Source organism: Marmota flaviventris, chromosome 17, assembly GCF_047511675.1.
Source record: "Marmota flaviventris isolate mMarFla1 chromosome 17, mMarFla1.hap1, whole genome shotgun sequence".
Classification (NCBI taxonomy): Eukaryota; Metazoa; Chordata; class Mammalia; order Rodentia; family Sciuridae; genus Marmota; species Marmota flaviventris.
Window position 1 is genome coordinate 2,664,899 of NC_092514.1, and position 14,314 is coordinate 2,679,212.

Consider the following 14,314-nt stretch of genomic DNA (forward strand, 5'->3'; position numbering starts at 1 on the left):
GTTACATTCTTCCTGTGAACTTTTGTGACAAGCCAGCAAAGTGTTGTTCTGTTGCTTTGGGGGTAGTGGATTGGGGCGGGGGGGATCATGTGAGCAGGGTCCTGTGCTCCTTTCATCAAAGCTAGGACAGAACTGATCTTTATAAGATTAAGAATAAGCAAGGAGACAAATATGTAAGGCTTACAATTCTACCATTAATCCAAGAGGTCTGGATAGGGCCTTAATATGACTAGCTGTATATAAGTACCTTTACCTTTGACTCTCCCCTATAAGGTGAGTTTGCCAGAAAGACTGAATTATCTTTGGGGAGGGTAAGTGTTAGAGATGCCCAGCTGAGCTGCGGGTGGCTAGAAATAGTAACTAGAAAGAAACAACAACAACTAATGATCTCTAGTGATTTGGTAGCCAAAAAGCATCTTTTCCTTTTTGTTGAAATCTGATTAAAGATATGACTTGTTTCTGAGAGTTTCTCTGGTTGTGAGTGAGCATCAACAAGTTTGTGGTCTATAGTGGTGGAATTGAAGGAAAGGTGGACATTTTTAAAAATGGCCAATATGTTAAGGGCTCTTCCCTGTCTTACTAAGTACCTACTGTATAATTCCTTCTAGAAATGTACCAAATGGGAAGTAAGCAAATTTGAGCATAGACACCTATATGTGTGGATAACTCAACCACCCTCGTGTATTTAATTCCTGCTTCTTTTTACTGATTTAAACATTCCCAATAGATTTCAACAGTGGTGTTTTCTAGGCTGAGATTAAAAAGTCGATCAAGTTAAAAAAAAAAAAAAAAACAGAAAATGAGAAAAGAAACAACAAAGTATGGCCATTAAAAAAGAAAAGACAAGAAAAAGCTCATACCATCCACAATCCAATAGGCCTGGAAAATGAAGACTAAAAACATTACAAAGATCTCCCCTTTCAACTGGGAACCTGGCCAGGCAAATCCACAGGGAGCTGAGCTCTGTGATTATGAGTGAAAGTTGCATTGTCTGTCCCTGTCTGCCCTCCTTCTGCTCTGTTCTCTAATTTTAGACATATTGGCCTTGACAGCATCCCTTAACAAAAAGATCAGCAGCAAGCAGTCCTAAATCTGACATTTCCCACACTAAGAAAGGAGCGGAATTCCACACTATCTTCTTGTAGGTTAATAGCTTTTATATAATTACAAAAACATCACAGGGTACTGGAACCATATAACTACCAATTTCTTTCTAATTTTGTTATCCTTTACTTTTCCAAAGTACACTAAACATTTTATTAAATGTATCCATAAAATGTTGTTTCTGACTAAAGGCCTATTTGGAAGTTTTTAGGGTAGAAGTCAGCAAACTTCTGTACAAGGCCAAAGAGTAAATGTTTTGGGCTTTTTGTGCCACAGCGTGTCTGGTGCCATTGCCATTGCAGCATGAAGGGGGTCACAGACAATATGTAAAATATGGGTTCCAATAAAACTTTATGTATAAAAACAGGTTGGATTTGGCCCACAGCAGTCTGTGGAACTCGGTTCTAAGATCCCAATTTATAAGTTATCACAACTGGCTGGCATGTAAACAATCTATACAACCAACGATGTTAATCTAGCTTAAAAAAACAATTAACCATGGTTGAAAGAGAATTTGTATCATTATCTACAGATATAGTGTATTCTCTAAACCAGAATTTAGAATACATGACTAAGAAGTAGGGCAATATATCCTATGCCTGATGGGGGAAAAAATCTGGTCAATGTTTGGTTTTATGTTTAAAGTATCACATCTCCTGAGAAGGTAATGGTCCCTAAAAATCTAATAAGTATGGTAACCATATCTGTGGCACAACTTGTCATTCTTGAAAAATAAAAGCACTAATAGCTAAGACATAATGAATATTTACTCCTCTCAAGGCACTGTTCAAAGTGGTCTTTAAGAATTAACTTGTTGGACACGGTGGCTCACACCTATAATTTCAGTGACTCAGGAGGTTGAGGCAGGAGGATCATAAGTTCAAGGCCAGTCTCAGCAATTTAGTGAGGCCCCATCTCAAAATAAAGAATGTAAAGGAATGGAATATAGGTTGGTGGTAGAGTGCCCTGGGTTTAATCCCTGGTACCAAAATAAAACAGAAATAAAAATTTTGTCAGGTAGATACTACTTTACAAATGGGAAACCTGAGAACCAGATAAATAATTTGACTGGGATCAAAAGACTAGTAGGTGAAAGAGGTGGGATTTAAACATAGGCATTCTTTCTTTGTTGATCAGGGAATATTTACTGATACTTACAATGTAATGGGGAGCATGCTTGGTGTTTTACATATATTATTTTGTCCTAACCATGTCTCTATATGGGAAGCACTATTATCCTATTTTACAAAAACAGAAACTATATTCAGAAGCTTAAAAGTTGCCCAAGGACATACACTTAGTAAATATGGAACTACCAAGGCTGGTTCTATTGGGGTTACTATTCACTTGAGAATAAGGTGATCACTTTCCAGTTCACATCACCAGGGAAGGAAGACCACATTCTAGGCTGGCAGGTAGGGGTTATTATTCTCCTTATCATGCAGGGTTGTATTTGTTACAGAAGCCTCTTGAGACTTTACTTGCCCAAAAGGGATCTGTACTACAGGAAGGCTGGGAACTGAGTTTTTCCCTTCCACCTTGCCCCATTAACAGACTGATACCTGCAAACATGGCTTTGGCTTTGAGTCTACATTCAGCCCTTCTTTTCTTGTTTATCAAGGCATCAGACCATTCTGGGTCCATCAAACTCCCACAGCTTTCCAGGCATCTGCTCCATTGTTCCAAAGAAGGTGTTACTGGCACACATTTTGGACCATTTCATCCTGCAGGCTTTTGGCTTTGTCTGAGACCATAGTTTTGGTCGTTCTTTCCTAGGGTCCACTCTGACCTTTTCCAAGTTTATCAGTCTTTCCCAAATATAGGAGTCTATAATTCGAGACAGCTATTCTTTTGTTTAGAGATAGAATTTGTATTCATATATTCTCCTACTAGTTGATTTTGGGTATATTCAAGAAAAGAAGGGAAAATCTTTTTTTTATTCTTTCATTTTAAAGCCAGAAATCTAACAAATGTCACTGGCATTTTTTTCTTCTATCAAAGTACAATTCACTCAGTAACTATGCTTCTTGAAAAAGACATTAGTGTGGATTAACTACTTACTAAGCATACAGCATTTCTTCTTTATTACTTCTGCCTATAACTTTATCTCCAGTTATTTTAAGAAAACATCCAAAATAACTTTTAAATAATCATTAAGCAATTAAGTTTGGCATTGTATTTTTACTGTATTTGTGATCATTGTTGTTTCTTACATACTACTGCTGCCCTTTGGGTTCATTTTGCTTCATGTTGAAATACATCAACAAGGATTTCCTTCCACAAGGGTCTGGAGGTAGTTAACAATCAATCTTTGATTGTATTATATTAATATGTTGACTTTTGGCATCTCTTGTTGATGATGACAAGTAAGCAGTTTGTCCTACTATTTTAGGAAAACTGTCCTTCATTTTTAGCAGTAAGATTTTTCTCTGTTCTGAATGTTTTCCTGCTTTATCTAGAGAACTAGGTAAAACTCTGTTTTATTTTCAAGTGTGATATTTGGTGCTACCCTTAATCTGAACCTTCAATTATGGAAAGGTTTTAGCCATTGTATTTTGGAATATTGTTTTTCTACCCGCTTTTAACCTCTTCTTCAGAAACTCCTATGATTGAATGGTAGAGCCTCTCATTCTATTGTCTATGTACAAATGCAATCTTCATTGCTCTGGACTATATTATGGGTAAATTTCTCATTATTATCTTTCAATTCATTAATTATATCTTTGATTATGTATATAGTCAAAGTATATAGAGTTTGCTCTATCAAATGAGTATATATCAAAAAAACTATTTTGGGGGGCTGGGGTTGTAGTTCAGTGGTAGAGCACTTGCCTAGCAAGTGTGAGACACTGGGTTTGATCCTCAGCACCAAATAAAAACAAATAAATAAAAATAAAAGTATTGTGTCCACCTACAACTAAAAAAAATTAAAAAAAAACAATTTTTCATTTTCAGAACTATTTTCTCCCCTACTATCTCATCTTTTCATTTGCTTTTGTTTTATAAAATCTTACTGCTTTCCCCCAATTCCTTCATTTTTTTTTAATTTAAATTTTTTGGGGGTACTGAGGATTAAATCCAGAGGTGCTTTGCCACTGAGCTCCAGCTCCAGCCCTTTCTATTTTTTATTTTAAGACAGGATCTAAGTTGCTTATGGACTTACTAAGTTATTGAGGCTGACCTTGAACTTGTGATCCTCCTCCCTCAGTCTCTCCAGCTCCTGGGATTACAGGTCTGTACCACCAAACCCCGGTTCCTTTATCTTTTGAGTATCCTAAATATACTTAAGGTCATTTTCTATTTCTCTGCTCCCTCTGCACCATTTCATTTGGGGTGAATTCAATATGCAATTATTCTTTCTAGTGGCTTTCTCATCTACTACAGATTTTTGTTGCACACATTCTTCTTGAGATTTTAATTATTTTCCTCAAGGACTTGGCCTGTAGGGAGCGACAAATGAATCATTGCTTTGAACTCCACAGCCATGGACAGTTAGACTGCCCTTTTGGGTATCTCTCAATATTATGGTGCTGAAAGACATGCCATTTGCAGGTGGCCGCTGTGAATGGGGCAGATTCCATGCCTGGCATGGAATTAATGGGTCCGATAACTTTGATTTCAGATGCCTGCTTTCCTGGGGTAAAAGAAATATGGGCACGCTCAACAGCCTTGAGGTGCCAGCTGTCCAGAGCAAGAAGAGATCACGCAAATAGATGAGCCCCAATTAGCCTGTTCTTGCCCACTTTGTTTACCTTGAAGAACCCTTTCTGACAATAAATCGCTTTGATCTGCTTTCCTATAAATGAAGCACATGGAGCCTCACTCTTTGTTAGAGATTGGACCCATCAGGTCCAAAACACCCCCCACCCAGGCTCCCACTATAAAACTATTTTCTGTATCTTTTGTATTTTACTTCTTATTATTTCAGACTTTTAATTTCTCAGCCAGCTCACACCTCCATGCGGTTATCTGATCCATCATTGTGTAGAACACAGTGACATTGGTCCATTCTCCCTATGGAATAGTTGATCACTACTTTCTGTACTGGCCCCTGGACTGAAAGTGTTGATCTGAGGTTCTTTTCCTGGGTGATATTCTAGATGAGTTAGAGTGGCCAGTGGATCCAGGTTTTTGGTGGGAGACTATGTCTACTATCTCTGGCCTCCCTGGAATGCAGATTCTTATAAGCCACTGCTCCAGGGAGCAGCTGGTCATAGCATATTGTGGTATATTTTGCGGGGCTCAGAAAATGTGGTTCCAAGCAGGGTGTCTGGCTCCTGTCTCCTGTTTTGCATGGGACACTCTTAGTCTTTATTGTAGCTCAGCAGATGATCAAGCTTCATTCTTACTAACTAACTGCTTTATGATTCTGTTATGTTTCTGGCTTATGGGCATACTTATTTCTTTTTGCTGAAAGTGTCTACTGCTTTTTGATTTTCTTAATTTTGCATGAAAGAGCCTCAAAATAAAAATTTATAATGATAAGCTGCTCTAATAGTCAATTTCTAAAACATGCATTTTCATCACTATAACAATCTAAATATTCTACATTGTTCAGCAGTATTATTTTTTATTTTCCCTTTGTTTTCATCAACAAATAAAGAAAAGAATGATTATGATTTACTGATAAATTCTCTTAATTCACTGGAGGTAGATGGCCCCAAGTGATAAATTTTAATTTATTTTTCTTAATAGGAAATAAAAATAAAAAAAGAAAAAGGCTAAGAAACAGAAGCAATTCAGTAGTCCTATCTGTTGTTATCTGCATTACAGCTTAAAGCTTCTGCAGTTTTACCTAATCTTAATGCTTTCTTGTTTGTTTTGTGCTGAGGGACTGATTCTAGCACATTACTCATGCTAAGCACATACTCCACTGAGTTATACCCTTTGCCCCTTACCCAATTTTAATCAGAAAGAAATCCAACTATCTGTCCATGCATTTAGTTAGCTTTAAATTGATGCTGCTGAGATATAGAAGAGGCCCAAAAGATGGGAGTCATAATTTTAGATTATTTTCTTAATAACAATAGAAGAAAGATTTATCATATTAATCCATATCTTTTATTTCCTGAAAGATGATTTATATTCATTTCAAAAGGCTGCTTTACCTAGTAATTACCCATGCATGTTGCTGGCCTATCAATGTTTATTACCTACAAGAATTGAGGAATATAAGTGTGCCACCCTTAATATATGTATTCCTGAAAATCCGTGTATATATCAAATTTCAGTAAATCAAATTGTATTTTCCTTTTGAATTATAGTATAGTTTCAAATATGTGTTTCTAGGGGCAAAAGTAAAGCAGCATTAGAAAAGTGAATTTACCAGTCAAGAATGGAATTGGAAAATGATTTCATAATAATATAGCAGTGTATCAGTAACTCAAATGTTATACCAAGAAGACATTGCCCAATGTCAAAGAATAATACTTATTGACAAAAATAATACTAAGAATAGAATGCAATTCTGTTGGAGGAACACTTGAAACTTTTAGACAAAAACATGAGTTAATGATAACTGCTTATTTTCTGTTATGGTTTAGACATTGGGTATCTCCCAAAAGCTCATGTGTGAAACAATGCAAAAAGTTTAGAGGTTAAATGATAGGGTAAGGAGTCTTAACCTAATCAGTGCATTGATCGCCTGAGAGGGATTGACTGGGTGGTAACTGTAGGCAGGTAGGGTGTGGCTAGAGGAGGTGGGTCATTTGAGCTCTCTCTCTCTCTGCTTCCCAATTGCCATGGCCTGATCTTCTTTCCTCTGTCATATTCTACCTTACCTTGGGTTCAGAGCAACGGATCTGGCTAACTACAGACCTTTGAAACTGTGAACCCCAAATAAATTTTTCCTCCTCTAAAATTGTTCCTGTCAAGACTTTTGGTCACAGTGATGAAAAAGCTGACTAAAGCTCTAATGGGGATGAATGAAAGAACAGATTTTAGAGACAGACTTGGATTCAAGTCTCAATTGCTCTTTATTATCTGTGTGTCTGTAGGTAGTTACAAAACTTTTGGAGGCTCAATTTCTTCATCCATAAAATGGGAATAATAATAACTACTTTTAGGAGTTAATGTGAACTAAAAGAAATTGTATGGCATATTGTAGGAATTCTATCTGATAACCATCAGTGTTAACATTACTCACAGGATTTTTTCTTGAAAGATATGAAAAATTCAAATATATATGACTTGTACTATATCTGACACATAGTATGCTTTGACAGTTCTGCTTCTCTATCTTTACATCCTACTGTGTTTGACTGGCAATCAGATGTCATGCTAATTTCCATGAACAGAAGGGAAGGCAGGACAAGAACAGAAGATAGGATTGAAAGAAAACATTAATTATAACAGCTTCCAATGAGTGCTTGCTGTGATCCATAGTACCCCCTATGTAACAAGCTACATGTTTCACTTATCATCTTGTTTAATCCTTACCAAAATCCTATCATGGGCATTAGCATTCCTTTTAAAAAGAGGAAGTCAAATTTAGAGTCTTAGTAACTCATCCATAGACCTGTTATAGAACAGAAATTCAAACCCAGATCTGTGTATTCAAAGTCTCTTTCCTATTAATGACAGCATATCTTATTCCATTAGGAAGAGAATATTTAAGAAATAATATGTGACATGGAAGAATAAATACTAGTTCACTGTCCTCAGTTCCTCACACAGACCTCTTAAGCCCTGGAATTTTCTAAGCAACAGGGAGAGAGGAGTACCTTTCATTATTTATAATAAGCCCCTTTCAATCACATGTGAGTTTATCCTAATCATATGACTGTTGGAGGAGGGGGGCTGGTTGCCAGAGGAACCAACCAAATGATTAGAGGGTGGGAACTTTCAGCACTCTGACTCCTGACCTCCAGGAAAGACGGAGGGACTAGAGATGAGCTAATCACCAATGGCCAATTATTTAATCAACGGTGCTTATATAATGAGACCTCAGTACAAACCCTTAAATGATGGTGTTTGCATAGCCTTAGAGCTGGTGAGTATCTATGCCAGGAGGGTGACATACCCCAAATTAATTGGGGACAAAAGCGCTTGTGAGCAGGGCCCTTCCATACCTTGTGCTATGTATGTCATCATCTGGCTACTCATTCATACTCTTTTAAACATAAAATAAATGGGAAAATGTAAGTGGGTTCTGTGAGCTGTTAAAACCAATGACCAATCCCGAGGAAAAAGTCATGCGACCAACCTCCCAATTAGTGTCAACAGAAGTGTGAGTAACCTAGGGACTGGCTACCTGTGGTTGGCATCGGAATGCAGGGAGTGGGGGGACATTTGGGGACCAAAGGCTTAACCTGTAGATTCTACACTAAGTCTGGGTAGTGTCAGAATTATAGGACACCCAGTTGATGTCTATAGAAAACTGGATCATTGCTTGGTGTAAAAAAACCTACAATTTGGTGTCAGAAGTGTTCTGTGAGTAGAAACAGATCTTAATAGTAGTAAAGCACCACCACAGTGAAGTGATTACATACCTAAGCAATACTGAAAACTGCTGAATTAATGTGGTCACTGCACTTCAGGTGCTCATGTATAATCATGTTTAAATGTAGGCTGAATTAAAGAGATAAATCTAACCACCTAATAAGAATTCATCTTTTAGAGATTATGTGTTAAATAAACTTAATCTTGATGTTTTATATCAAAGTTAAAAAAGAAAGTTTCAGTCTCTCACAAGGAACCCCACCAAGTTACTTACAAGTAAAGCCTTGTGACAATTTTTCTGAGCAGTCAGGGAAGGGACATGTCAAGGAAAAAGGTGATTTTTAACACAAGAAAATGGCCTATAATACCTTCCTCATCAAAAGCTTTAAATATTGAGTACCTTAAGACTTCCTAGACATGTGTAAAGAACTTGGAATTTGAATACAGTTCAACCCAATAAACCACCAAGAATATTAACTTTTTTTTTGTTTGCGTTTTGAGTTGAGGATTGAATCCAGGATCTCACACATGCTAGCTGAGTGTTCTACCACCAACTCCTGTAATGAACTTGTATAATTAGCAATGAAAAATAAAAATAAATTATTTATATAAAGAGAATGTTCAATGTTCAAATATAGCAGCTGGTAAAATAAGAAAATTCCTGCCATTCTAGAACCTGGCAATTTTTGCCATTTAAGTACTGGATCTTCATAGAAAGGATAGGTGCTTCTAAATTTAAATGTCTTAAATTATAACAGATTAGCACAAGTCCATAGTAGGTAAATAAAAGTATATATTATTCCTTTTAATATATTTTTTCCATAAGATATATCGTATGTATTACAAAATGTACTGTTATATGAAGTAAAATAAGAATAATTAAACATAAACATTAAGAGTAGGACAGTATTATACAATGGTATGTTACATTAAAGATATAGGAGGCCATTGTTTTGGACTAAGCTCCAATGACCAGACTAAAATGGAGTCACCAACGGTGAAGTTTCATATCACCAAACCAAAATTAAGTCATCAAGACTTTCAAAGAAATTAGGAAAATGAGAGTCAAATTTCGCAAACAGACCAGTTAGTATGACAATGAAGTTCCCTCTGATTTAATCCTTAAAAAAAGTAATCTGACATAATTCGATGTTAACCAGTAAGTTATTTTTATATTGGTCTGTCTCCCTGTATCAGCTTTACAAGGAAAGTGACTTTGAAATAACCAATCCTCTTTTTGTCATTTAGTTTTTGCCTTTTCCCAGACCTTCTCTGTCTGTAAAACCAACCTCTTCTGTTACACTCATTGGAACACTTAATCTACTCTGGAATGAAGTATTGCCTGACTCTAGAATTAAAAATGTTTTTAAATTGTTGCAATTTTGTACTTTGACAGTGTATAATAAAGCTTTTAGGACAATGGCATGATAGGTAGAATAATGGCTTCCCAAACATGTCCTTGCCTTAGTCCTTGGAATCTGTGAATGGTAAAAGGGACTTTTGGAGGCGACTAAGTTAAGGACTTTCAGATAGGAAGATTACACTGAATTATCTGGGTGAACCCAACATAAACCCAAGGGTCCTTTTAAGAGAGAGGCAGGAATGCCAGAGACCAGGAGAGAGATTTGACTACACTGGAGACTTTGAAAATGTAGGAAGGGACCATGAGCCAAGGATTACAAGCAGCTTCCAGAATGTAGGAAGGAAATTCTTCCTTAGGGCCTTCAGAAAGAATTCAGCCCTCCTGACCCACTTTAAACTTCCAACCCAAGATCTAAAAGATAAAAAAATTTGTGTTATTTGAGGCTACTAAATTTGTGGTAATTTCTTATAGCAGCAATTGGAAATTAAGAGAGAGAGCCACAAAAGTAACTCTACTGTGGATAGTAAACTTAAAGTATATACCGATTCTGAGAGGAGTATTTACTTTCAAATAATGTAAAATTTAAAAAAATATATCATAAAGTCTAACTTGTTCAAGTTTGAAAGTGAACTGTTGAAAGGAAATATATGAGAATAGTATACTGGTACCATAAAACTTTCTTACAATTGCAAAAAAAAAAAAAAAAAAAAATGTTTATTCCCTTAACTTGGTCCTCCGCTTTCCAAAGAAAAATCTAATATTCCTAGAAACCAACTATGGGGCAACTTTGGCATTTATGACAGATGTGTAAATCTACTTTGACCTTGTGAGGAACAACCCCCTGCCCACTCTCCAGGTTTCAACCTTTTATAATAGGAACTGAGAGAAAGATCAATAAAATCAACAAACCGTGAAAATAAGGAACATGGGGTAGAGTAAAACATATTGATACAGGGAAGAATATATAATAATAAAGAGGAATAACCACAAGGAGGTTGGACCTCTGTGCAATACTGTACATGAATGATGGAATATCCTTTAATCCTCCTTGGTATAAAGTCAAACCTCACCAGAATGTTCTTAATTAGGTTTAAAAGGAGAGATACTGATTCTACTTGAAAATCCTTTTCCTTAGGAAATAGATTTATGGATAATTATGACAATTATATTTAGAATTTCAGAAAGTATAAATAACCAGTTTCTGCTTCTTCATTTAAACTAAAAAAAAAATTTAAAAAAATAGTCCGAGTCTTTCTTACTGCTGTCTTTTTGGTGAACTACTAATTAAAATAAATAAAAAAAACAAACAGTTGCTTTCCTATTAATAGCACCCAGAGTTTCAAAGGCAGTTCACCCCCATACATACTTGGACATGTATTTGCTTACAACTGAACCACTCAAAATTTGGATAAATAAATCCCTAAGCCAATGAAGATTTGTTCTGATACTTTTTTAGGCTAAAACTTGTATTTTTACTTCAATATAATGATATACTTGCTTCCTTGCATTCCTACCTGTGTTGCAATTAAACTGTTGATGTTTAATGTGCTTTCATAGGTATGACCTACTGAATCTTCTGCAGAACATACAGCAGTGACATGGCTTCACCTGTGCCATACTCATTCAAAGCTAAGAAAAACCAAAACTAAACCTACTGGCTGAACAAGCCAGAGCCACATTCCGTGCCTGTTGACAGTGAGAGGGGAGCAGAACCTATGGGCCAGCCGTGGGGAGCCCAGGGGGCCATCATTTTGTTTCCAAGAAAACTATTAGATTAGTCTGAGAGGAAGCCACGTTTTTTAAGTAGCAGCTTCCTGTTAGACTTTATTCTTTAAGTTCTTTAGATAGTAGGCTTTTTACTGTCCTTCCACGAATGGAAGTCTTTATTTTGCTAGTGTCCCCAAAAGTCTATGGAAAATTCCTTTTATTGTTCTTTATGGTAAACTAACACCTAAAACCAACCCAGATATTCAGACAACTCAGAATTGAACTGGCTTCCTTATGAAAATTTAATCAGAAATGCGATATTCCTTTAAAAAATGCTTTAGAGGAATTCATATACTTACTACTACTTAAAATTTGCACTTTATAGCATTATCCTATGTAGAATAGCCACAGTAAGACATTAAATACTCTATATTCTTCTGGACATTTCTTCTTTAGCAGCCTCATATTTCTATTTTAAAGATAATCCTGTACCTTTGAATGACTGACCCATATGCCCTTGACATCCCCATCAGAAGTTCTCTTAAGGTTCTTACAATTATTTGGACATTATAAGGCTTATTTGTCTACATAACAATAACAATACTCCTATTTTGTTTTCCACATTTGGAATGGCTGGCTATAACCTGAAAGACAGGATGCCCACAAAGGTTGCCAGACAAAAATATATCAAGTAAAACTTGAACTCCAGAAAAACAATGGATAATGGATAATTTATGGATAACTTAACTTTTACTTTTAGCAACTTTTATTTTTTGTATAAATATGTCCATGTCATATGTCCTGCATTTTTATTAGCAAAGTATGGCAGCCCTAATGCTCTTGCTTATTGCAATGAATCCAATCCTGAGAAGGCATACTGCAGGTGGAAGGGTAGGGAACATATGGTTTTACAAATTTTAAAAAGGCTCCAACTTCAGATTTACACCAATATCCAAATTTCAAACAACTATTTATGCTAAATCTAGTGATTTAGCCTTACTTTAGTGGTCAGAAATAAAAAAGAGGCAAATACTGCTTTATTCACCCTTTCACTAAAGGTTTAGGAATCTCAGGCCCTGTGGAGTTTATCAGGTCTTATGTTCAAGTTTCTTTCTTACCTTTACTTCAGGTAAGAAATAGAACTATGACCTCCAACCCTGAAGATTATATTCTGATCTGCTGTCCAAAAAGTATGTGCTCTCAGAGTGTTTTATCCAGAGATGGGAATGCTTTTGCCATATCACTAAATGACCACTTTTAGAACAGCTTCTCTTCATTAAAATTCCAGGTAAGTTTCAGTTTTAGTTTTTATGTTACAGCAGAGCAACAATTATTAAATGTGAGCTGATGGCAGTGCTCATTGGTCTGTGTGAAATAAGAAAAGTAAGGATAATGAAGTAAGCTTTTCATGAAACTGTTCAAATTCAAGGAAACTTTATTACCTCCTTTTAACTTTTATCCTGTTAAAGTAAACTTTCTGTTACTAAATTATGAATGTAAATTTTAAAAATGCTCTCCCACAGAAAATTAGTTAGCACCAGGTACAGTGGTGTACACCTATAATCCCAGTGGCTTGGGAGGCTAAGGCAGGACGCTCTTGAACTCAAAGCCAGCCTCAGCAACTTAGTGAGGTCCTATGAAACTTAACAAGATCCTGTATCAAAATAAAACAACAACAACAAAAAAAAAAAGAGTTGGGGATGTGGCTCAATGGTTAAGTGCCCTGGGTTCAATGCCTGGTACCCCGCTCCCCAAAATGCAAATTTATGTCTCCAAATTCTTTAAGAAATTCTATTTGTCTGTAAATCTTCAAGTATGAACATCATGAAGGATGTCTTTTATATCTGTTTCAGAAATAACCACTTCATGTCTCATGATATTAAACCATTTTACTTTTGACACATGTCTCTCCATTTTTGGCAGTAGAATGCAAATTAGATTCAAGGAAATATTCTGGGCTGAAGACATAATGGTGGAAAAAGAATATATCTGTTCTTTTGTAAAGTTCAGAAAACATGCTTTAGGTTTTTTTCCTTCCTACTATGAGATTGGAATTATGTGTCCTGAACTCTGGCACAGTGTCACTCGATATATTTTGAACACTGTTGTTTTGGTAAGTCAGCAGTAACATATGCTCTCTATAAATGTCAAACATAAAGTGCAACACATTCAGCATTCTACACAACCATGGCAAATAACTCAGCATCCCAGATATCTGAGATGCATATAACACAGTTCAGCTCATTCCCATATAGAACAAAGAAACTATATTTTTTCTTTCTTTCTTTCTTTTTTGCTCCTTTCATAAGAAAAGGCTTTTGATAAATATTCTGGAAGAAATTCTGTAATATTATGAATATGCATATAACAATTTCCAGTTCTTTAAAAAAATAGAATATTCAGGCATACACTGGTACTTTTAAAATTTATTTTAGTCCTCATTCCATCCTTTCAAGGTTATATACTACTGCCCACAATACAGAAAAACAGAGAGGAAGAGAGGAATGTAAGCAGCTTAGAGAAAATCTCAGAGCTAATGAGTGATATCATCAAAGGCAGAGATAAGTGAATTACTCTGGGCTCTTGTCACTACAAGTCCTCCTGTTGACTCTAAAAGCAGGAATGCCTTTCATCTACTGCAGATTATTTAGCCATGGGATAGACAGAATATGTTCATAATCCTTGTCAGGCCAACAAATG

At 36.0% G+C, this 14,314-nt stretch overlaps 1 protein-coding gene and 1 long non-coding RNA gene across 5 annotated transcripts in view; one reads left to right on the top strand and one right to left on the bottom strand.

Moving 5' to 3' along the window:
• The window catches only part of LOC139701369 (syntaxin-binding protein 6-like), a 170,743-nt gene that overhangs the window by 23,128 nt on the left and 133,301 nt on the right, over positions 1–14,314 (bottom strand). The gene's annotated exons all lie outside the window — the stretch shown is intronic.
• Positions 1–14,314, top strand: part of LOC139702261 (uncharacterized) — a 38,913-nt gene that overhangs the window by 19,701 nt on the left and 4,898 nt on the right. For all 4 annotated transcript variants that reach the window (XR_011704839.1, XR_011704838.1, XR_011704837.1 and 1 more), the window contains one exon: positions 12,744–12,902. This is a non-coding gene — a long non-coding RNA (uncharacterized lncRNA). The remainder of the gene's footprint in view (positions 1–12,743; positions 12,903–14,314) is intronic.